The following is a 25610-nucleotide window of genomic DNA, read 5'->3' on the forward strand; positions in this document are numbered from 1 at the left end:
AGCCCTTAGCGGGCTGCCCAGGCAGGGCTGCCCTGGGAGCTGTGCTTAGGAAATGGAGAGTGGGAGGAGAGAAGAAAAAGGAACAGAAACAAAGGACAAACACCAAAGCCAGTGCTCTGTAAAAGTAAAACCAGCACAAAACACAATTTGGACATCACACCAAAACACAGATAACGCCCTCTCCCGCAATAAAAAACAGGCTGGAAACTCCTTACAAGGTGTTGGCTGTACAGGATGCCTATGGATTACTAACATACCAGTAAATTGATAAGAAGACATTTCATTTATTAAACACCCATCTTTTCGTTTCTCCATAGTACACTGTTAAATTATATGATATGATATGACATGGCATATATAACGCGGCTATACACAAGTGTTTCAAATGAAAGCAAAGGATAACACTTAATCTGATAAAATATGTGAGCTTCACTTCTATACCACACATAACTATTTGAAAAGATGACACCTTCAAATTGAGATACTCCCATATTTCACTAGATGTGTTGTACTGTTAAATTAGCAAATAATGAGGACTCTTATGCACAGAACCTGCTCTCATGTTATAGGCTGACAAACTGTGATGTTTGGCTGAGCAGAGTAACTGGCGACTCCTGTTCATGTTGCCTTAGGTTGTGCTTGCAGCTTCCCACCTTGGATTAGTAGGTGCTGGGCTTCGAGACTGAGACGCAAGTAATGAGTGAGGACCAGCAATGGCCCTGTCCGTTTTTGCCAACTTTGCCACTTCTTAACTTCAGTGTTGATGTTGAGGTTTTAAGGCCCATACTGGTAATGGAATTAAGCACAACTACAAGTACCAGCATGCAAAGTGTTGTTGACTAAAAGCCCAGATCTAAATGAAGTTGATCCTTCAGTCATGGTTGGCATCTTTGCTCTGCTGAATTCTGAGATTAATCTCATTAGTTGACGGGTGTCTCTATTCTTCTCAAACCTCATGCTGACTGTATAGCCTGGCCCTTATATATATGTACTTGAAGACCATGGTGATGGTTTATTGTTCAAAAGGTATTTATGAAACAGTGGCTAAGCGGTTGATTGCTCATTAGGAGAACAAGAGTAGACTGCTGGAAAATACCATGATTTCCTAGTAGACTGTTGACTCTTAACTCGAGGTTGGGCTGGAAAAGAGTGAGTTTCCGATGCTGGTGCCAGTCTGGGATTTGGATTTCTAAGATCATAGTCTACAAAATTCCTGCTAAAGGCTCTATTCTGCTGGTTTTCCTGTTGTGGATTGGCCTCTTCTTTTGTAATCAATGGTTCTGCACGATTGTCAAGTTGTGCTGATATGTGTTAATATGAGCTTGATCTTAACATGTCTCTGTTACCTTTACGCAGGCGTGCGACAATAACACTGTCAACGCGAGCCCTGCGAGGAGGAAGAGAGAGGCAGGTCATACTGGCCCAGCTTCCGCCGAGAGCACGTCTTCACCCGTGACTGTTTCCTCAGGACCAATTTACACGGTCGATGAAGGTAAATCGAGATTTTTAATCACTATGACGTCCAACACATTATACTCAAAGGTGCAGGAACAAGGGACCTAACAGCGAAATATAGGTGTATTACTATTGGGCGGCCGGTACACCACCTTTCCTCTCTACCAGTGAATGTTTGTCACCCTGACTGCCACCTGCAGACCACCTGCAAAAATCTGGAAATTGACACAAATCAGCCATGTGCAACTTATATGGTGGTGCATAGAAGAGTCCAAACATGCATCGTTGGTGCGGTACATTTCACGCACACAAAATACATTGGAAGCTAAATGCAACTATTTCCCCCAAGGGGAGAAATGCTGGTTGCCAAATAAGCCTAGCAAGGTTGCTGGACAACCACAAGGCACAGCTGAACTGGCAAATTACAAACTGATTCAGGAACTCTTGAGTAGAATGCTCAGTATCCCTGTAACTAAATGAGGCTGACACAGTTTTTCAGTTGCCAACCATACCACACCAGTACCAATGCTCTTTAAACCAGAGACCAAGAGAGAATTCCAAAGCAATCTGATGACATCACATGACCTTGGATTTCTATGCTTCAGTCCATGCTCTGATGAATATGTACAATCTCTTAAGCCTCACAAACAAGAAAAAAGAGCCAATCAAAGGTCATCAAGTTTTTTTTACACCTTCTCCGTAACCAGCTCCTGCTTTAGAGAACTTACAGCAGAACAGCGGTTAAGTTCCTTAAAAGTGTGCCCAGGGGGGCAAACCACCTCTCTTAGCCATGTCAGACATTTCCAAACTTTTAACCAGCAAAGGACTTTCCTTGAAACAGTTTTGTGTGTTAATAATAATAATAATGAAAACAACAAAAACGTTTAACTGCTACACAATGTACTTACCTGTAAAGTATAAGCAAGACAGACTGCCTATGACCTTATACTTACCCATACATACTTGAAGAGGGCATTCGACCCGTTGATATGCCTTACAGGATTTCTTAAGTTTCTAAGACTTTTTTTGTAGCTTGACCTACCCTAGAAACTCCTACAGGTAGACTGAGCCAGTGTCCATCTTTTGCTATTTTATGGTGTACAAAATGTATGTCTTCTTACATGTATAACAGCATTTTATGTTTGTGTTGGCTGAAAGTCTGCCAATAAGCGGTATCTTGCAATTTGATCTCCACCAACAATAACTGCCATTGTCCATGAGTTAAATGTTTTAGATTATAGACCATTTTAAAAAATAATGAAAATTCCACTGACATTAACCTATCATTGTTTTTCTTTTAATCAAAACAGATGTTCAGTCATCCAGTGATTCAGGTAATTTGCAGTCAAGTTTTGGATTCATATGGAAAGTTTTGGGAGTTTTTGTAACAGGCACAAGAATGTACAGCTATGCAGCAAGTGTGCTTTGGAATCAGAACCTAGAAATTGTGCATGTGCTCTTTGTGAACTTGGGAGACGTGGTCATTTGGTAGGATTTCTAAAATATGGGCATGTATTCAGATCTTGAGGAGAATACACACACACACACACACACACACACACACACACACACACACACACACTCACACTATATGTCCATTGACACCAAACCACTCACCTTGACAACATGCACATCACAAATCCAGTGAAAGGGTTAACAAGTTGTTAAAGGTTCCATTCATATACACATTGACATTGTAGGCGTGGACCTTTAGCTACGCCCCTTAATCCAAATGAGGCCCACTTCTAAAATTAGTAAGTGTGCCTTTTGTCCATAAAGCAAGTTTATTGTACAATGGCCGGGGGGCGGCTTAGATGACATCCAAGCGTCAAACTAACCCTGGTCTCCCTCGACCACTCAAACAACACATGTTATATACAGTTTACAACAGTTAATGCACTCCCCCAGATAGCATTACAAAATCATCCACCCAAACATGATTGGTTGTCCTGTACAGAGAAATCTAAAACCCACACAGACTTTATAACACAATCCCCCAAAACCTATCATTACAAGGTTTACATTTTCCACACACCCCTTCTCAAATGCCTCTTCATATTTGGTGGCAGCCTTTCCTCTTAGTTACAAAATAACAGAATTCCTATTGATGACATACACAGACCTATCCCAAAAAAAACCTAAGCAAATGAAGATGAGAGAAAGACACATAGGGGGTCATTACGACCTGGGCGCAAAGGGATACCGGGCACCGGTAATGACACCGGTGCCGGTAATCCCTTTGCGCCCTATTCCGAGGTCCCTTTGCGGGTCCTTCCATTAACGCTTGGTGTTATCAGGCGTTATGGGATACCGGGGTCAATAACGGTACCGCAATTTGCGGTACTGTTATCAACGCCTTCCCCTTGCCCATTGAGCCCTATGGGGGCCCAAATAGGAATGGGGAATGGCTTTTCAAATGGGGACCTACCGGTCCCTTAAAGGTTGGAATAGACCGGTAAGTCCCCATATCACCAAGTCGGTGGCGGTACCAGTATTGGTGCTAGTCATGGCGCTAATAGCGCCATGACTAGCACCAACCTCGGAATGAGGGCCATACATTCCCTGTGACCTATTTGTGTTTGCTAACCGCATAGCCCAGACCAGACCAGTCCGGTTTTTATTACTTTTACGTGGCTGACCTTTGTATTCACATGAGTTCCTCCCACTCTCTGACAACACAATCATTCTCCTAAAATATATTACTAGTGGTCTCTGCAAGTGCCCCAGGAGAGCCACCTGCTTCAAACAACCCCATGATTTCACAAGATGCCTATCTCTGGCAACAATGAGCTCTCCAGTTCACCAGAGATCATATCTTCCCTTGCCCTCCAGCACTTGAGCCATCTGCAAACTGACCGCAACCATCCTGTTGACCAGCTTATGAAACCTGTTCCCTGACTGTTGATGGTCATTTGCAATGATGGCAAAATCACACCTTCTGATGAATCCACAATGTCAGACCCATGATACACAGAGCAATCCCACCTCATATATTTAATGTTTTACTACATTCAAAAAACACCTCCCATACAGGGGTACCATTATGTGTGCATTTTATACCTATAATGATCTTCCTCTCATGACCGCCATTTATACACTTAAACTCCACGTGCCCACATGTATTGCTTTAACTGAGGGTGGAGGGGTCCTGCGTGTGACAATGTTTCATTGTCATGTTTCTGCGTGCATGCAGTTGTACAAAAGTATCGCCTCTACATAAAATAAGAAAAGGTAACCTAAATGTAACACTTAACCCATTTACCATAAATATTGTAATATTTGTAGCAATTAGTGAAAGTGACAGAAATGACGTTGATGACGTGCCCACCCCCCAGTCAGTGGTATGGAGCACGAAGTTTGAATTTTTCCAATTTCTCAACAAAATCCATTCACCAAACACTCATTACCTTTACATGAAATAACCTACGACCATTTCAGTTTATTAACAATGCAAACTAAAATATTGGGCTGCAGTATGGGTTTGGTGGATTCCTTCCAAGATTACAAAATGCTGCAATTTTATTGTAGGCAGTAATTGCGGGATCTCATAGGACTATCAAAAGACTGCTTTTAAGTGGAATTTCAGAAGGACTAAATTCATAGGGCCTCATTACACGGACGGCGGTAACCATGGCGCTATTAGCACCATGGTTGCCGCCGGTATTTTACCGAGTCCGCCATGGTGAATGGCAGAATTACCGCCCTATTCCAAGGTGTGTGGGGGCGGTAATTCCCCATTCACCATGGCACTTCCCCATTCCCATTTTTGCCCCCATAGGGCTCAATGGGAATGGGGAAGGTGGTAATTGCGGTACCGCAAATTGCGGTACTGTAATTACCTCGAAGGTCCCTTTGCGGGTCCCGTCCTTAACGGCTGGTAAAAGCAGCCATTAAGGTAGGGTCCCACAAAGGGACCTCGTAGTAAGGGTTTACCGGCACTGGTACCCTTACCATCATCCGTGTAATGAGGCCCATACTCTTTATTTTATATTTTTTATTCCATTTCCATCCTTTTATTGAAAATACTACTGTACCATATGTGATAATGTACAGAAGGGTAATTATAGCACAGTAAACAGGGATTATAAGCTGGGCATCAGATGTGCCAGTTTTTTGCTTCCTTTGATGGTCTCCTTTGCACATTTTCTTTCTTGCCTTAAGTGAAGGGATGTGCAAACCTTTTGGATGGAGGTCAAAATTGAAGGATTCTTCATAAGGTATTTCCCCACATTATTGGGTGGTATTTACAGGAGGGGTGTTCCTAGAAATTTTGCATTCAGTAAATACTGCCTAGTCCATGATCATCAGGCAAGCAGTAAAAACAGACAGCCTTTCAAAGGGCTGTCTTTTTTGTCCTCGGATAAAGATAAATGCATAACAGCTCCAACTTCACTCCACTCTCTCTGAAAACACACTAGACAACCTACATAACATTCCAATTCACATCCAAGGCAACTCTCTCAATCTCAACATTCTATCCTTCACTCTAGTCTCCTCCGCTCCCGTATTTTACCCCTCCTTCTGACCACTCTTCTTGTTCATAGCAAGAAGTAAGTGTCCAAGACTTGTGGATACTCCCGTCCCATGCACACCTGTTTTACTGAAGAAAACTTCAGTCAATATGTTAGTTGTACTCATAAATGGTCCTATGATAAATAATGTGTGAAAAAGTAATTGAATGTTTTATTTACTAGTGCTGTAGATAGAACAATCAAGTCTTGCACAAATAGGTGCATACTAGTTTTTTTGTGAAACATCATCGTGAAAACAATTAATTACAAATAACAATTAATAAAATGAGCTCTACACGTTTTGAGATAATCTCTTCTTCAGGAGCTAGGGATCAACTTGTCTTCAATTTTCTACCATGTAATTCTATAAACAAAAATTTGAAAGAAAATGTCAGAAACCTCAGCCTCATAACAATGTAAAGTCTATGTTCCCAAATGTAACAGACATTATGATACTTCACCTAATTGTGTCCACTGACTTGGGGAATGTAGAGTAGTTACTGCGCAATCCATCTGTGCAGCAGCGATACAGTATTGGAGCAAGTGCCCTGTAAAATGATCTCAATCTAGACTTACATTTCTGTAAGATAGAATGGTTTTCCTTTATGAGCCTCTTGGATTGATAGTGGCTGTTATCAGCGTTGCTGATGTACTCAATGAAATGTATTATCTTTTTGAGGTCCTTAAAAGGTGCGATTGCCTCTCTATGGGTCTGCCGAAGCAAAGGATAGATCTTGTTCAGCACGTATGATGATAGATATGCACATTTATCAAGCGTAGGAAAAATAGTACTTACAAGTTTGCGTTCCATGGGCACATTGTCTACACACTACATTTCTGCTGTGCGAGGCAGTAACTTGGACATTGTGGTTGCACGGTTCACATTGCTGTTAAAAATGATGAAATTGCTAAATATTTTTGTAACCTTGTGTCGGATTAATGAAAAATATGCAATCTATCGGGACTTACATTGTTCCAGACTAGCGTTCGGGAGTCTGAATGAGAGCACTGACAGGTACCAACATACGAGTGAAAGCATCTCTCGTGCTTGGATATAGTGATAAAACGTTGCTAGGCGATTTTGTGTGTACTAGTGTATGCAATGAAGTCATGACGGTTACGTCCTGGTTTACTGAGATATGTAGTTTTTGAATAGTGAACCCTTACGTTATTGTGTGAATTCAACTCAAGGAATCATGATAAAAATGAACATTATTGACTTGGACTTGCAAGTAACAGTGGACCTATTCAATACAATTTAAGAGTTAAGTTAGTCAACCTCAACCTCAAAAAGATATTGGAGGGTTAGTATCAGTGGAACGATATTAAAATACTTTTTTGGTATAGCTGATGCGTAATTCAATTCAACCGTAGTATAATGAATTCACAATACGGATCACCGTTATTGTCTATGGAGTAATACAACTTTCACAGCCCTATCTTTATGATCTTATAAGGCAGGACAGAAACCTACTAGACTGTTGAATGTGTCTTCAGGGGTATGTATAGTGCTAATGAAGCTACTAGCCTAATGGTGGTTATGTATCTACCTCTCGATAGTCTCTGCACACCAAGTGTGTAATATAAAGCAATGTTTATGTGTAGGAGTCATCAGCAGATTACTATGTCTGTGGTTATCTAGACCCACCTAGACCCATAGTGTAACTGATCAGATTCATATTTCCTATAGACTAGTACTGCCATAGTATCCATAGTCAGTGTAAATGACAGGTTGTACATACTGATAACAAATGTGTAATAAGAATGTTTCATAATTTTGTTCATAACAGTGATTTTCAATTGTGTTAGATATAAATAATTTCTGTAAAGTTTTATACTGTTGAGACATGAAATATCAATTCTATTTACGTATGTCTGTATAATCACCTGATTTGAACGGCTGGTCAAGGTGTATGCTATTATTCATAAACATGGTGTCAAGCAAAAATTCCTCATTCATTCCCGATGGTTCTAGGGAGTCAAGTTTATGAATACAGAACATCTCTTTACGTGTGATGAGTAAAGGTTTTTGCACACAAAAAACGCATAATGAGGATGCGTAAGGACCTGGTTCAATTTTCTCATGAAAATGCATTCCAATACATTAAAGAGGGGTATGTTTCCCCCTATATGTCTCGGCAAGCACAACAAGGACAAAAGGCGAACACCTCATTCAGCTCTGGAAGTTCTAATGGAGGAGGTTTCAACAGAGGAAATGGACAAAGACCTTATAGAAACCATGGTCACCAACAACGAGGCAGTAATCGTAATAGGAGACCCCAGCGAAGGGGTGGAGCTTATAATCAGTTTACCCCTGAACAACAACAACAACCACCACCACAACAACAACGCACGGGCAGCATACCCACGGTCTCTTTTTTCGACGAGCGCACAATAGGAGACAATTGGGACCTAGAGAGAACAAGGAGCAATCATCCCTATTAGTCAACTTGTCGACATAACAACCAGAACCTGTGGAAGAATTGATCTTGAATAAGGGTTTAGGTTTTGTTCCCACAGCACAGTATAACATCTTCCGAACACATATGGAAATTGAACAACTACTGCGGAAGATCCATTTGAAACAATTTTTTGCTAACAAACGCTGCGATACTGAAAACAATGAAAGCGGGTTATGTAACAGATCCTCTTTTGACCCTCCAACAGCAAGCCACACTCCTGAAGCCACAGTCTTTGCGAAAAGAGTGTGGAGAGATTTGAAGCTCCTTGAGAGCATACCTCCAGGTCCCACATTTCAAAATTTCAGTAATATAGAAAGGGAAGCTGTGAAAAGTCTGGCTAACAATAAGAACATAGTAATACGTAAAGCAGACAAGGGGGGAGCAGTTGTAATTCAAGACAGGACAGCGTACATCATGGAATGCAACAGGCAATTAGAAGACACTACCTTTTATGCTCCTATAGAAACTGACCCTACTATGAGATTGTCGGCCTTGATACGTAACAAAATAGACAAAGCATTGGAGAGAGATTGGATTTGTAAGCAATAACATGATTACTTATGTGTATCCAAACCATCCATTCCGAAATGTAACACTTTACCCAAAATACACAAGTCATTGACAAACCCTCCAGGCCGTCCGATTGTGTCAGGCACCGGCTCTGTATTGGAACCTCTTTCCAAACTAGCCGATAAGTACCTCAAACTGTTTGTTCTCACCATGTACTCCTATATACAGGATACCACGGAAGCTATTAATTGTGTGGAGAATATGAGCTTCGACCCCAAGACACAATTATTAGCTAGTCTTGATATTGGAGCTTTGTACACGTGTATCCCACAAAGAGAGACCCTTGATGTTCTGGAAGACGTTCTTTTAACCAAAAGAACTGGAGGCTCGACACCAAACAGTTTTATCTTATGGTGTGCGGAGATGGCACTTACCGAAAATTATTTCTATTTTAATGGTAAACTGTACCATCAAGTCCATGGGACGGCAATGGGCTCACCTGTAGCTCTGACAGCAGCCAATCTATACGTCGAACATTTTGAGCTTGAACATATTTATCCTCTCGCCAATCCTTTTTTCGCTAAGATTGCCTTATGGAGGAGGTTTATAGATGACATTCTCATTGTTTGGGACAGCTCAGAAGAATCATTTGCAGAATTTTTCCAATGGATTAATCAAAGGTATCAGTTCCTTAAATTCACCTACACCTGCAGTAGACAGAAAATAGATTTCTTGGACATCACTATTGAGGTGGAAACCAGTACCACTCTGAAGGTCAGCCCATTCCATAAACCTACGGACTGTAATGCTTTGTTAAAATTTGATAGTTGCCACCCTAGGCACACGTCGGTGAACTTACCGTTCGGGCAGTTTTTACGCCTCAAACAAAACAGCACCCTTAATCTCACGTTCTTGACAGAAGCAGCACAATTGAAATCAAAATTGGAGGCCAGAAGTTACCCCCCCAGGATAGTTAAAAGGGCTTTCAAAAGAGCTAAACATAACAGGGAGGCCCTTTTAGAATACCATCAGAAGGACTCCACCACAAACAAAATTGCTTTTGTCAGCACCTTTTGCCCTAGATCCAATGCGGTTGCTAAAATCATACGAAAGAACTGGCATATTTTGGCTGGAGGTGAATGTCCGTTAGATTTCCCCATGTGTGCATATAAAAGAACTTCAAATTTGAAAGAACTACTTACGAGGAATGACATCACGACTAAACAAAGTCATTTGACAAGTGTTACGAAAACATGGGGTCTACCAGCCCTCAGGGGACATTCTCCTTGTGGCCATTGCGTCAATTGCAAGTACACCAAACATACGAAAGAAGTCGACATAGGTTTAAAACGACCATGGACACAAAAACAATTCACCAATTGCAATTCCACAGAGGTGGTATATGCTATATGGTGTCCCTGTCAGAGACTCTATGTTGGGATGACAGAAAGGAAAGTCAAGAGTCGGATTAGCGAACACAGGAGTTGCATTAAAAGGAAGAACATTGCAGTTAATCATTTTATCATTATGGAACATAGCTCAGATGATGTACAATGGACTGTCTTATGGCAATTCGATAGGTCCAAGGGAAACAACAACAAAACAGACATACTTCTGTTTAAGGAAAAATGGCTGATATTTCTTACTAAGTCAGCAACAATCGGCCTCAATGAACAGTCAGACTGGCATTATAGTATGCCGGAGGCTTCTAATTAATTGCTGTCTTATGGTAATTGAGTTCATACAACAATTGTCGTTTTTCCATTTGTTAGTCTGAGTCAGCCAGTCAGAAATCTGCTTAATTTGTTTCTGTTTCACTCTCCAGTTAACATTACATGCTTTTTTTCCAAACACGTGACGCTACGGTTTCTGCCCGTGTTACTGATTACCCATAATGTTTGGCTTTGGTATTTCCATCTCCTTGTTCGATACTTCAACACCGTGTATTTCGATTTGAATCCCCTACACTCTATTGTTATCACGCAGCAGTGGTGGTCACATGACCTGTCACGTGATCGACAGACAACACCCCTTACCCCTATTTACACTTCCGGTTGCTTCGTAAAGATGAGACAGAGGGGAAAGCGTGTATGAGATGAAGAGATTTGAAGACTCTTCTTCCCGTGACCAACAGATTTCCGGTAAGCCACGGATTGTGCTCATTGTGGCTTCCTTCTGCTTTTAAATTTTGCAAGCAGTAGCTAGCGCATCAACCGCGGGGTTCGGTTGACTCTGTGTGTCTCCGCTGTTCTGTTATAGAGCCGTGACATTTATTTATTACAGAGAGGTGCTTTAAAACATTCCAACACAAGGCACGGCCAGAACGTGGGCGAGACATAGCGGTCGAGCGATTTTGTGACGCGTACCTCCCCTGAGGGTATGTTGTTTGGATTGCGCTACTTGTACCTTTTCATTACTCATCACATGCATGTGGCAATTTGTTAAACCCGTGGTGCAACACAGTCGTGGTGGAGTATGTGAGTGCAAGCTCTTAGCCATTTTTTCTCTGGTTACACGGGGGTTCCTGATCTTACGACAAACAATACAGATCCTCTGTTATTGGTGACAGGGCATGAAATAGTCATGTGGTGTTTATGCAACGTGCACTGATTATGTTTTCAGTCACTGAACCCGGTTGGCACTACAGGGAGGATATAAGAGTAGCAAATAGCCCCTGTAATGTCTGAAGACTATCGAATGGTTGTGTTGTGCTCACACCAGTTCGTTTTGTCTTCTTCTCTTGGTTCACAGGATGTGTTTAAATGTCTACAGTAGAGACGTTCCCCTCTTCACCATAACATAGCAGTATTTGCATTGGCAAGACTGATATTGGTGAGTCTTACTAAGGTCAGTTATAGCCTTGTAAACAGATTTGAGGTATAATATTAACTCAGATCTCTTTTTCTCGTTTTCTCCTTTTCTGTTTCTCTGGCTCTATCCCCCCTCCCTTTCTTTTTTCAGTGGGTTGTATATACCTAAAGTTCTGCATTTACTTGGAAGCAACCCGGACGCTGAGATACACTTCACATTCTCAGACAGTTCAAACAAGGTGTCTTGGATTATGTTTTGTGTATAGTGGGTATTGTTTTGGATCCCCTGATGAAGTTCATGCAATTTTTTCTAAATGTATTTGAATGAAATATGTCGGGCATATGAGCACCTCAAATTGTAAGGTGCGGTTCATTGACCAATTCAGTGGTTACTGTCGCCCTAGTAGCAGTTTCAAAGGGTAGACAACCAATAGACAGGTGATTAACAACATACCTCCAACAAACAAAGAATAGTGGTTGTTTGGAGGTGCTACCTACCAAAGCGTTACTATAGACCAGGGATTCATTTTTTGTGTTGCTCTGTTTAGATTTGTATAGGCAGGAGCTTTTTTGGGTGTATAGGTGACACCTAGGCAGGTTGGTGCTGTTTTTTATCAGTTTTTTTAAATATATTTAATCTTAAACTGATTTATAACTGGTATTGTGGTTTTGTATTTTAAGATGTTTTGATTTTAAGATAATTGCATATTGTGTTGTTTCTCTTTAATAAAATTGTATTTTGTCACATTTGTTTTTCAAAACCTTAGACTCGGTCCTTATTTGGTTTATGGAGTATAGGTAGAGCTTGAAGAGGAGATAGAGGGTTGTTTCCTTTTTTGTCTGGTATTGTCCATAAGGCTTCTATAGGAGTGTGGAACAAGCGTCTTTAAACTACTCCGTTGGTCTCTCATTGTTATTAGAGATCTGTTATATTGCCACCTCCTGGTGGTTTGGTGATGGTCTCTAAGATTACAAATTTGAGCTGAGCTATAGTGTGTTTTCTGAGCTCAAAATGCCTATAGACTGGTGACTTAACATTCTTAGTTCTGATGTTTGATTTATGTTTTTTTCTCTTTCTCATTGTCTGCCCCACATAGTAATGGCCACATGGGCAGATGAGACCATATATGACAAATTTACTATCACAAGTGGCATATTGTCAAAGTTTTATTTTTCGACCTGTAGAAGTGTTCTAATAAGATCACCTTTTTGTACATTGCTGAAATGGCAGCAGTGAAGGCATGGGAAGGTGCCATACTTGTTCATGAATAATAGTTTGCGATTGTCAATTCTTTATGCTTCTACAAGGCAATCTCTGAAACTTCATCCCAGCCTCTCTATTCATCCCCCAATCTCCCATTCTCTTTTCTCATCTAACACACACTTCAGCCCAACCACACTGTCCCCTACGTCACAAACTATCTAGAGCTCTCCAGGCCATGCTCCTCCACCAAGAAGACCTTTATTTCCTCCTCTCTATCCACTGATGACTTTGCCTCCTAGTTTTCTGCCCTTATCCTCCCCTCCTTCCATCTTCCCCACACTCTCCTCTCTATCTCGCTCATTCATCGCCTCCCCCACTGCACGTGTACCCATTGTTCATTCTGCCAATCCACCCTACATCTTGGGGTTGACTGTACTCTTTTGTTTCCCTCAACTTTGCTATACACTCTCCTTTCAAGCTACCCACATCCGCCTTCCACCTTTAACTACTTTCTGTGTGCTGGGTGGCTATCCACTTAAATCACTCTCTCTCTTTTTATTCCTAATTCTTAGCTATACATCATTCAATCCCCCACCCTACTACCTCACTGAATGCACCTCACTGTACTCTTCCTCTCTAACCCTTCGATCCTGCACTCTTCACACCCTATCTGTCCCCCTTAGCCACTTTGCCCCCTCCCACTTTTGCTCCTTTTCCCTACTTGCCCCACTCCACTCGTATAGTCTCCCCTGGGCCATCAACGCCATCTCGACAGTGGTACAAACACTACCTTCTAGGAATGGAAGGAACACTCCTGAGCCCTTCCAACTCCCTATTGAAACTAACCACCCAAATCACCTCTTCTGCATGCTGCCCTCTGACTTTGATATGCATATATGTAAATACTGCCTTAGGCACCGAATGTTAAATTTGTTTAATGTCCTCTGATCCCTATGCCTGGTGTATTCTCCTATAGCTACCCCTGCCCCACCTAGGATACATCATTCAGGTATCAGGTGAAAATAACAAATACATGTTAACGAATAACATTTTTAACAAATAGAAAATACAGAAAACCACTGAATTTTGTATTAAAAATATATATGGGGTGAGGTAAGTGATTAAAAGGGGTGGGGAGGATGTTGGGTTGTAATCAGAGAGAAACGGGGCTTGTGGAAGGGAACACCCAAATAAAAAGAAAAAAAATAATTGGTATTTTCTTCTGTATTTTGGTTTGTTAAAAATGTTTTCGTTAAAACATTTTTCATTAAAATCCCAAAGATCCCATCATTCCATACAACAATGCTCTTATGTAAATGCCCTTATCCTAGGACTGGCTGGGCTCTCTGTTATCCTAGGACTGGCTGGGCTCTCTGTTATTGCCTTAGTAACCTAGTAGCATGTTTGTTTATTGGAACAGTTTCATAAAACATACAGCTTCAACAACAATAATAACCTTAGCATACAAATCACATACTCTAATGACATAAGATACTAAGCCACTTATAGAAATTACATTAAGATGAGAATCATAAAAAAGATTCAATAAAACACAACATTAACATGGGGTAAAATACACAAAATCACGCTGCATGTAAACAGAGTATATGCCCCAATTACAGACTAGTTATACAGTTTGAATAAGCTCAATTTCTCATAATATGTGTTACAAAGAGTACAAAAGCCACGAGGTTCTTCTCCTGAATGAGACTGGAACATAATGCTCCCGATACCTGTAGACTCTAAGATCATTGTCTAAAACCTAGTCATTTCATAAGGGGAGTACAATATTTCTGCTGGGGGTACTCGTACCAGGGGCAAAAAAAGTGTGTGCATATTTGTTTCCTCCAAAACATGATCCTTGTGCATGCAAGGACTTGTTGTTTCCATGATTATTTGTTCACTGTGAAAGGAAGCCGTGTTAAGCCTACTTTGTAAGTCTTTATATATGTAGTCTAAATATAAAAGCAAATAGATGTTGTCAGAGATCTTTCTCCTTCGAAATATTAAGTTCATTAGAAATATACAATGTCATTTTTGAGTCCATAAAATGTAGACTAGGAATTGGTCTCTTCCATATTCCCACTGTAATCTTTTCTTTCTTGCAGAGCCCCTTGGAGGCCAGCAGCCTGCAGGCTCCGTGTCTGGGCTGTTGATCTGTCTTGTCATTGCTGTCATTCTCAGCGCTGGGCTCATTGTTGCCAGCATTACTGTCTACAAGCTGGCCCACCTAGTAGCTGCCAAGAGGGGGACCAGAGGCAGCGACCACTTTGATTTCAATGGACAATGAACCTTCACATTCATTCTGCGTTTATGCCGCAGCGTTCCCTCTGATGCGATTGGACCTCCGTCTGATGGAGCAGGCCTAGCCAAACCATCTCACACCTGTTTAGAAACCATACCAAATCGAGCCGTCTATATGCAAAGTTATGGTCAGAATTTCTTGGTATTCAACGATATATAGTACTGTAAAAACTTTCCATGGAGGGGGACCTCATCTGCGGAAAATGTAATAGCTACTTCCCAAATAAGATATGACCAAATCATTTTTTAAGATCCTTTTTACGGAGATGGGTAACCTCAGATTATCTAGTGAACTTGCACGCCACAATTTCAACCCAAAACTTTTGACAAGAAACAAACTGTAACATAGCAATAATTTTGCTTGCAACAGACCACACGATGATTGACAGGTGGCTCAACACTACAACGGCCAAAGATCAGCAGGATAAACCACACACCTAAAAGAATACAGTCTATCTGGCTCTATCTTTGTATAAACAATTAACAGTGCAGTTCCATTCGCAATACTTGTTCAAAATAAACACACGGCCCGATTCATGGAAATGAGCGCAGAAATCCCACAAGGGCAGCGTGCCGAGAAGGACACTGCGCAAGCTTGGTGCAGATGAAAAATGCACGCCCTGCGTATTCCTGCAAATTGTTCAGAAAAAGATACCGTATTCGCAAGTCGCTGCCAGCAGTCCCCCAACAAGCCCATACACAAAGCATAAACAGCTAAATCGGCCACCTTTTGTGCACTCCCCCGGGCGCGAATACACACACCCAGTGCTTTAAGTGGGGTTAGAAATTTAGGGGGGGGCCCTCATTTGGAGGCATGGCATGTCTGATGGGCGTGGCCTAAAACATGAAGGCGTGGCCTGAAGAAGAGCATGTAAAAATGAACGGGGGGAGGTCTCGTCTACATTACTAAGCGCATACTGCAAAACTGCTGGTACAACCAAAACATGTGGCAAATCATTTAATTGCACTGTATCTTATCTGTAACACTCAAAGTCCTGGTGTAGTAAATAGTGACAGAGTGCAATGTAATGCTACAGTAGACAGCAGTGTAGCCCCACAGTGTACGCGTCTTTGATGCCACTGTCCTTGTTCAGTGAAATAAGAAAACAATTATTATGATATTTCAGACCTATGTCCATGTATGCTGCCTGAGCGAGGCTTTTCTTAAAATCACACTTTGGTGACTTACTTTTAGGAGCCCACAAGTGTCTGAAAAGGCTCCGCAAAATTAAATGATTCGCCCGAGCGTCACACAATTTTGGTTATGTGCTTCAGTTGGGACCTGCGAGTCACATGTTCCCAGGAGAAATATACGACTCAATATTTATACCCATGCACAAGTAATCTGACAATATAAAATTGCTTAATACAAAATAGAACCCCCCCCCCACCAACCCGCTGAATAAAACGTTCTTCAGGGGTTTACCAACATGATTTATATTGGAGTGCTCCCTTGCTAGCAGGAGATTGGGGAGGCAAGCAGGACAGCACTTGAAAGAACACAGTGGTCATTTTAGTAGAGTGCTAAGAGCCAACCCTTTGAATTAGGACTAGAGCTTTTAAAAATAATAACAAGTCCTGCAATAAACTTTTGGCCTTCCATCTCCTCTTTCCTTTTGCAAATGACCATTGCTATTGATGCGTTATTTGCAAAAGGTAGATGTGCTGAAAGGCCAAATCTTTAATACCGGACTTGTTACCGGACGTAACCTCCCAGCCATCACCTCTTTCCTTTTGCAAATGACCATTGCTATTCATGCGTTATTTGCAAAAAGATAGTTGTGCTGTCTTGGAGGTTACGGCCTTTTAGACGCAAATATCTTACTCATGGGGTTAATGGGTCAAACATTAATACCCTTTTGTCTCCACTCCTGTTGTGCCTCTTACAGGGCACAACAGGGAGAGGAGACAAAGGGGTATTAATGGTGGGGTCGCTGTGCGTTTCCTAAGCTATGACTAACAAGTGCCAGACAGCCGCAGCTTCGCTTTGAGCGAAGCTGTGACTGTCCTGCACTTCTGTCAGTCAAAGCTGCCTGACTTATTGACGGCGGGCTCATCTACCATCGCTGCTGCGGCCATGGCGGGACAATGACCTGCCGTGAAGTGGTGGGACTGGATGGGCCCCGGCAGGGCACTGGCTCAGCCCCACTTTTTGGAGACTGCCGGGGCTGTGCCCACTTAAAGCGCGGCACACACCATTCAAACAGTTTGTGGGGACCAGCGCAAGCAAGCCTGCATCTCGGGGACCCTGCGCGGGGTCTCTCGTAACTGTTCCCAGCACCCGGACAACCTGCATATGTCAAATCGTAACTCAGATGACTAAATTCGGAAAAATGTGCATGCAAACCCCCATAAACCGTTCCTGCACCCCACTACACTGCTTACATGCAACCCTAAGTAAGTTTGGAACCCCGGTTGCATAAATGCACCCTAAAATCCGACATGCAACCCCACCTCCGTGCTGCAAATCCTATGCACAAGTGTATTTACGCCTGCTTTCGGGTGGCGGATCATATGAAGGACTTGCATGGCCATCTCCCAGCCGAGAGGTTCCGCGATCGAATCCATGAATATGTCTCGTGCAATTGTGCGGGTGTGAGGGACTGCCTGCAGGCCGCCCCTTGGAATACCCATTTTTGAGCAAGTTCTTCTCCATTTTTGGTGTTCCACCCCATTCCCAGCTCTCTGCACAAGCCATGCGCACGCTCTAGGTGGAGTCTCGCGCAAGGCTCTTGACGGCTCGCAGGGACATGCCGAGCATGAGCAAACTCCAGGAAAAGTACAGCGCATTCGATTCCATGAATCAACGAACACGGATTTGCACCCAGAATGGCACACAAATACCCTATTTTCCACGTAATTAATTCCATGTATCTGGCCCATAGCTTATCAATGGTGGACATTTATTCTGAATAAGACATGATTGGCCTCACATATAAAAAACATATAGATGCAATCACATCACTTTTGAAATGCCACATATCTCGAGCTTAGGAAATCAAAATTGTAAAGAAATTAACAAGTCGATCACTTATTGGTATCAAAATTCATCATGGCAAAACACCTTGATTTATGTGTTGCGCTTTCAATTGCATTTGCAATAGATATACTCATCTATATTTGAAGATTTACTTCCTAGGAAAAGGAAGGTGAGACTATAAACAACTCAAAGCTGTTTATTGTGAGTCTGCTCCACCTCTCACCATCCTCTTTTATCGTCCCTTTAAGGACTTGCAAATAAATTCATTCAGGACTTTTAATTAGAGCATGGTCAATACAGAGCTGAATATTTTTTTAATCACTGTTAATCTGTAAGATTCTTTGTGCACCATACCTCACAGACACAGATATTGTGCTTCTGTGAAAAATCTGAGATATTAATATGTTAATTATTTTAATCAATAGAGACACATATCCCTTATAACATTTAATTCCTTAGGGATGTAACTTTTAAGTGTTCTTTAGGGGGTTAAGTTCACTTACTTTTAAAGTTTCTTTAGTGTGCACAACGAAGCGAGTCTCTGAACCTGCAGGCCAGTCTGTTTTCCTCTTGCAAATCCCTCCTCGGTGCCCTGATCAGCAAGGCCTCAAGTTATTCCCAGGAACCAACTCCACCTTCAGTCACTTCTGGTTCAGCTACTACATGCTGGAATCCCTCCGCTTCAGTCCTAGTCTAGAATGGATTGCCCCCAGTGTGGCGTGATGAACCTTCTTCCATGATGGTTCCTTTCTCTCTTCAATTGCAGCCATTCTGCCTCCTTGTGGGATCCCTCAATGCAACTCTGGATTCTATGTCTTTCTACTCTGGATGTTTTAAAAAGCCTCTTCTCTAGGCTTTATATAGAGAATCACCCCAACCCTTAAGAGACATCATGATGAAATGCTATTTTATTGGTTCTCTTTTTATGGGATGCTTGGGTTAGACAGCATTCTAATAATCTACACACCTAACCTCTGATTTGCCAGGAGTGTGAGAATCTTTTGGGGATGGGATGATTTCTCATAGTTTTACCTCCCTTTATTGGGGAGGAAATCATCCGTTCAATTGTGTCCCATCTCTCAGTAAAATAACATCACCAAGAGATAATGTGTACAGCATAAATGAGGCTATTCAAATTACATTTGCAAGAAATTAAACTTCTAAAAAATAACAGCATTAGACTTTCTAAAGTGAGCTGTCTTCAGTGATTCAAGTTGAATGTCACTAGGATAAACCGAAATATAGTTATCAAAGTGTATTTCACATATTAATGAATCATTTTAGAGTGACATTTTAAATATACTATTTTGCCAGGTCACCATTATATCTTGATGTTTTCTCTGGCTAGAATCGTTTACGGGAATTGGAGATTTTGCTGCAGAATTTTTAATCGAAGTAGATTTTATCAAATTTTTTCCAATGGTTTTTGATGGAAATATATGTGGGGGTGGGTTTAAGTTAATAATAAATAAGCCCCTGTGCTTGAATTATTGACAAAATCACCCACTTTGTTTTAAAAAAAAAAAAGAAATTTGATGAAATCTTCTTCAGCAAGAATATGTGACACATTCACATAGAACCTGGTTTACAAATATATAAAGGATTAAGCCTTGAAAACAACGCATAAGACATGTCTTGCTTTAAACCTATTCTGCATGTTCTGTGCTTTTCAGGATGTTCCGGCTTTAATGCTCGTGTGCATTGTTAAAAAAAACAAGGTACAAGTCTGTTTCTTTCTAATAAGATTCATTCACTCCCTTGGCAATAAAAACTCCTTTTCCACTCTATCTCAAGATATCTTAAGGGGAAAATGGTAGGATTTTTCAAAATTCACAATTTTAATAAAAAATATTTTTTTGAAGCTTTATAATGCATTTACTGTTTTCAGTTCTCGGTATTGAAGGACCGATTGCACCCAGCATCTGGCCTCTTGTAATGTTTTCTAGGATCATACACTATCAACTCCTTCCCCAGAGTCTGGCTCGCTGTAAATACTGTCACTTTCAATCTGTCCCTGTAAATATTGTCACTTTGAATCTGTCGCTGTAAATATTGTCACTTTGAAATACTCACTGGGGGAGAACAGTCTTAATCTCTTATCAATTATGCGACCACATGTTGGCTTGAATTTCCTTTATTTCTTGGCATTTTCTAGGGCCTCTGTTTCACAGGCCCATTCCAGAGCAGCTTTATAAATTGGGTTTAACACATTACCAATATTCAAATGGCCAACTTCCCAGCACAAATGAGTATTCAGGTATCCCAGACTGACTTCAGGACATCCTAAATTGTGTGTAAAGATGTGTGTCTGGGTGCTGGTAATGACTTGTTTACCAAAGCCGATCGACCACGGTGAACCACTATGGCCCAACCCCTGTGTGGAAAAGAACAACATTAGCACCCATAATGCATTTCGAGGTGCCCTGTGGGATGAAAATAAAGGATGAGGGCAAAGACGACAAAAGATCGGTGATGTCCTGTACAGGATGTGTTGAATCTGTGACTCGGAAAACAAAACGATTGTGGTGGGGAGATTCGATGGCAGCATAGTTAAGGTTGACGGTGATGAAGGCTCCCAAAATTTCTCAGGGCATCAGCAGAGGCTTGCCAAGAGGCATCTGCATGGACATTTTAGTTGTTACGAGTTTGGAGGGAACTTGTCAGAGAGAGCAGGAGCCAGCAGAGCTGGCCACATGGCCTTATACTGCGGGAGACACTTGGCTTTCCATGCATTCTGACTGTGTGTGCCAAGCTATATCAAAATGTAAAATATCTTTCAACAGGTTCCAGACTATTTAATAAATGTGTTGGTACACCCCCATGTATCTGAACATTGAACACTGGTAAATGCGCATTTGTGTTTTAGTCCCACCCACCAAACCCCACCTTACATTGAATATGTCACGTTATTTACATTCATGTTTATGAAAAGACATTCATTACGCGGTAGGAGGTAGCCATGGTGCTATTAGCACCATGGCTACCCCCTTACCGCATACCGGGTCCGGGTTCTCACAATGGGTACTTACCGGGTCATTCCAACCTTGGAGGACCCGGTAAGTCCCCATTCTGAGAACCATTCCCCATTCCTATTTAAGCCCCCATAGTGCTCAATGGGAATGGGGAAGTAGCTAATAACGGTACCGCAATTTGCGGTACCGTTATAAGCTCTGAAGTCCCTTAGCGGGTCCCCTCCTTAACACCTGGTCAGACCAGGCATTAGGGAGGGACCCGCTAAGGGACCTCAGAATATGGAAGTAAGGGATTACCGGCACCGGCACCCTTACCGGTGCCGGTAATCCCTTACCTCCTACTGCGTAATGAGGCCCATTGACACTGTCGCCAGTTTCCACTCATACTTTTCAAAAGAGGTGGTAAAGTCCTTTTGGATACCTACAATTACTGATATTACTGTTATTTGCAAGGTACAGAATGAACTGAAAGTGTCAGCAGAGGCATGTGGGCATTCCTTGATTAATGTGTGGGAGACCTTGGGGCACTTGTAAACATGCAAGTGGGGATTCTTGTATTGGTCTGTGGGACATCCCTGCCCTTGCATGTGGACATTTTTTTATTAATGTGTGGGAGACCTTGGGAGCCTTGTATTATTGTATTGGTCGGTGGAACTCCCCTGCCTTTGCATGTGGGAATTATTTGATAGATTTGTGGGCGACATCTGATCTTTTCTAGGAATAGTATTTGATTCGTTTGTAGGGGATCTCCATACTTGTGTGTGGGGATATTTTGCTTGTTATGTTAGGGTCTTTGTCCTTCCATGAGAAATTATTTGTTTGATGGGGACCTCTTACCCTCCGTGTAGAGGTTGATGGGGACCTCTTACCCTCCGTGTAGAGGTTGTTTGATTGGTGTCTTTTAGATGTGGGTGCTCCGAATATATCAATTCTATACATTTGAACTAGATCAACACACTAGAAGGGGAATACATAATCAGCCATGAATGGACCAAACACCACCATACTAACCATGTCATGAATCTGCCTCTATTGTAATTACTAAACATTCTGTTACATGTTTTGTGAGCAATAGAAATTGACATCTAGTTTTCCTTTTACAGATGTGCACAATTGTTTCTTGTTATTATCTATAATCAGTAAATTAAATTGCCCATCACAGTCTTCACCTGAGTTTCTCCATAGCAAAATGAATTCTAGCACTGCCAGAGACTGACTTACAAACATAAACAGAAAAAAACAATTGTAATGCATACACAGTTAACCTTAGCATCAGTTGTGAGTCCATAACATTTTTGTTGAGGGTTCCTTAGGTCTGGCTCGAAAAAGCTTTAGTTTGCTGCCATGTGGACTCATATCAGAGAGAGACTGTGGTGTCAGTCAGCTGTTCCATGATGCAGAACAAGTGCGCCATAAAGAAATCTCTGTTATATTAGCAAATAATGTGTAGTAGTGATTGCAACTGTCTTTTTTTCAGGCCCATTGTTTTGGATTATGCTTGCAGGAGCATGTTTTGTTTCCAAACTGCTTGTAGACTTATGTTCTTTTTTCACTTTTCTGCTGCTATATTATGGGATTTAATAGCAAAGTACTTAGTCTTCAATTCATAACATTTAATTGAAGCAGTATTTTTCATAGACACCATCTAGCACATGCTTTAAAATTGTTCTCTGCAACAGGTGACTCATGCAGAGAATGTAAAATGCGTATGCAAGGATTAAATGGATATTTAAGGCTGCAGTTCACCAAACAGCCAGCGGATGTCCTCACACTAAGCCAAAGTATCCAGTCCTTACGTTGGTTGCAGTCAAAATCATGTTGCTATATCTTTAAGGCCCGATTCATGAATTATTTGCACAGGAAATAGCGCACTTGCACCCCAAACTGCCCGCAAATCCACATTTGGGTGATTCATGGACCCGACTGCGCAGGACTTGTGTGGAGTTTGCGCAGGCCTGGAACGTCTGTGCGAGCTGTCGAGCGATTTGCGTGAGACAGACACCACACAGAGCGTGGACGTGGCTTGCGCAGAGGGCTGCGAAGGGGACATTACTCAGAAAATGGGGAAGAACATATGAAAAAGTCTGCATTACAATAGACAGTCCGCAGGCAGTCCCTTGCACGCCGACATTTGTGTCAAATGAAACATATTCATGGAAATACCCACGCATCCTCTCGGCATAGGTATGGCCACACAAATCCCTCAATCACTACGCCACCAGAAGGAAGGCATAAGTAAACATGCACGTAGGATTGGCAGTGCAGAGGTGGGTTTGCACGTCAGATTTAGGAGTGCATTTATGCAACCAGGGTTCTGACCCATCTAACATAGGTGTGCGCATTGTTGGGTGTCCTGACCCACGTTTGAGCTATCATGCTGCAACATTTGGTGCTGTGGGCTTAGAAAATCCAAGATGGCCAAAAAGCCCACAAGTGCGCCAGAATCCAGGAGAACCACGCAGTTTGTGCGCACACCAAAATGGTTACCTAACTTGCCACCCACCAGTGTAAAGAAAGATCTTTGTTAACAAAATCCACTGTTACTGATGTCAAAAAGTTGCTGAAATGGTGGCTCATTGGACCACTTTAAAGATTCAACCCTTTTGTGGGGTTCCACATAACCATCTTACTGTAAGGAGCCCCATCAAAACAATGTTAAGCAAGGATTATTTACTACCATGTAAGAACCATTCCTGTTTAGAATGCATTAATCCAAGAAAGATCCCAAAATTGCATGCAGTACCAACAAAATCCTCAAGGCGGCGCTAGCGGTCTAAACTCTGACAGGAGAACTGAGTGCAGTGGCTGACAAAGGGATTTGACTCAGCTGACTTCAAAGGCTGCATATTAATTAAAAATTAGCCACCTGCTGTTCCCAGAGGCCTGAAGCCTGGGAAACCCTCTCACCTCCAGAGATTCACACCAGGAGTTAGAATCTCACATGACCTCTTGATTGATAGAAGGCAAACTGGCTGGGAGCCTCCTGGAGACCACACAATAGGCTCTTGTAATTGAATAGGATATGTTGATTTTGACTGTTTCCTGTCAACAAAGGCCTGCCTGCCAGAAGACACATGTGACTGACCCACCCAAGTCTTGGAGGCGGACTCCAACACTCTGAGAACTGAATTGAAAGCAAAATATATATTTTACAGAAACACTGATAACTCTTTGTAATCAAATGACAGAAATGTATAACTTTGAGAGCCTTAATTTAAAAAATGTACCTTCAATTCAAGCCCAAACTCCAATTTGTGTGATGTTCTGGGGCAAAACCCTGCTATTTATGTATACTACAGACTATGTGTTTAAGCTAGAGACATGTTAATTTACTGGAGTATGTATGGACAGGCCGTGTACATGTGTACAAATCTGGAGAAAAATCCGATGTTGCAAAACCACTAAAAAGCACAAAATATTGCCATTTCTGAATGCAAGCCCCCAGGAAGAGCAGAGTTTGAACAGGGGCTACCATCAGTAAATGCATGATGGATGCATGTAATTTCAAACCACTGTGTATCTATGAAGTGTGCATTTTGATCAAATATAGATTTTGTCGGCAAACTGACCAGGGGAGGATCCTCTGACCCATAAAACCTACAGCATCACTCTGACTCACAGTTCCTTCCCCAATCATGGGAGAGGGGAGAATTGGGCCAATGGGCAGTTGAGAGAGGGGCTGGCTAGTGATGCTGCACACACACCCACTTTCAAAACACATAAAAGCAGACAGTCAGGACAGATAGGGACATTCAATTCCATTTGCTGCAACGCGCTCTGCCGGACCACACAACATCCAGAAGATACCAGATTCAACACTTAGACTTTAAAACTCCAAAGAACTTGATTCAGAACTCAAAGCAAGGGCCTAAACCCACAAACTGAGAACTCTTCTCAGTGGGCCTCAGCATCCAGCAAACCTAACAGCGATAGCAGCATCCAGGAGCCGTGCAGATCAGCGCTGGGTCCAGAGAAAGCTGTGCAGAAAGATCCAGAAGCGGTGCTGTACCCAGAGAAAGCAGAGCAGTATCCAGAACCAGAGGCAGAGCAGAGCTGACCCAGACCGCTGTTCGCAGAACCAGAGAGCTGACCCAGACGCTGTGCGCAGAGACCGTGTGAAGAAAACCTGACCAGATCTGTGGCGAGGCCCATTCTATTTCTAAATATATTGTGAGTACCTAGCAGAACTGTGCAGAACCAATCTCTTAGTTAAAATAATATAATTCAATCTATTTTAATCTAACCAGAACTGTCTCCTAACTGTCACCTGTCATTTGCAAAGCTGTCACATGTCATTTCTAGTTGCTAGCTGTAACTTGTCACTTTGAACTTTTAAAATTTCAAATCTGAAAAACGACCTTTACCATATCGCTCATATCTCCGTGACCGTTTGCCTTAAAGA

General features: G+C 41.9%; 1 long non-coding RNA gene across 1 annotated transcript; it reads left to right on the top strand.

Moving 5' to 3' along the window:
• The first annotated feature begins 1368 nt into the window (after positions 1–1368).
• LOC138487759 (uncharacterized) lies at positions 1369–20106 on the top strand. Its single transcript, XR_011274539.1, has 3 exons — positions 1369–1492; positions 2766–2789; positions 15061–20106. It is a non-coding gene; the product is annotated as an uncharacterized lncRNA (long non-coding RNA).
• The last annotated feature ends 5504 nt before the right edge of the window (positions 20107–25610 follow it).

The sequence above is a fragment of the Ambystoma mexicanum genome, chromosome 9 (genome assembly GCF_040938575.1).
Source record: "Ambystoma mexicanum isolate Mex_15411 chromosome 9, UKY_AmexF1_1, whole genome shotgun sequence".
In the NCBI taxonomy this organism is placed as follows: domain Eukaryota; kingdom Metazoa; phylum Chordata; class Amphibia; order Caudata; family Ambystomatidae; genus Ambystoma; species Ambystoma mexicanum.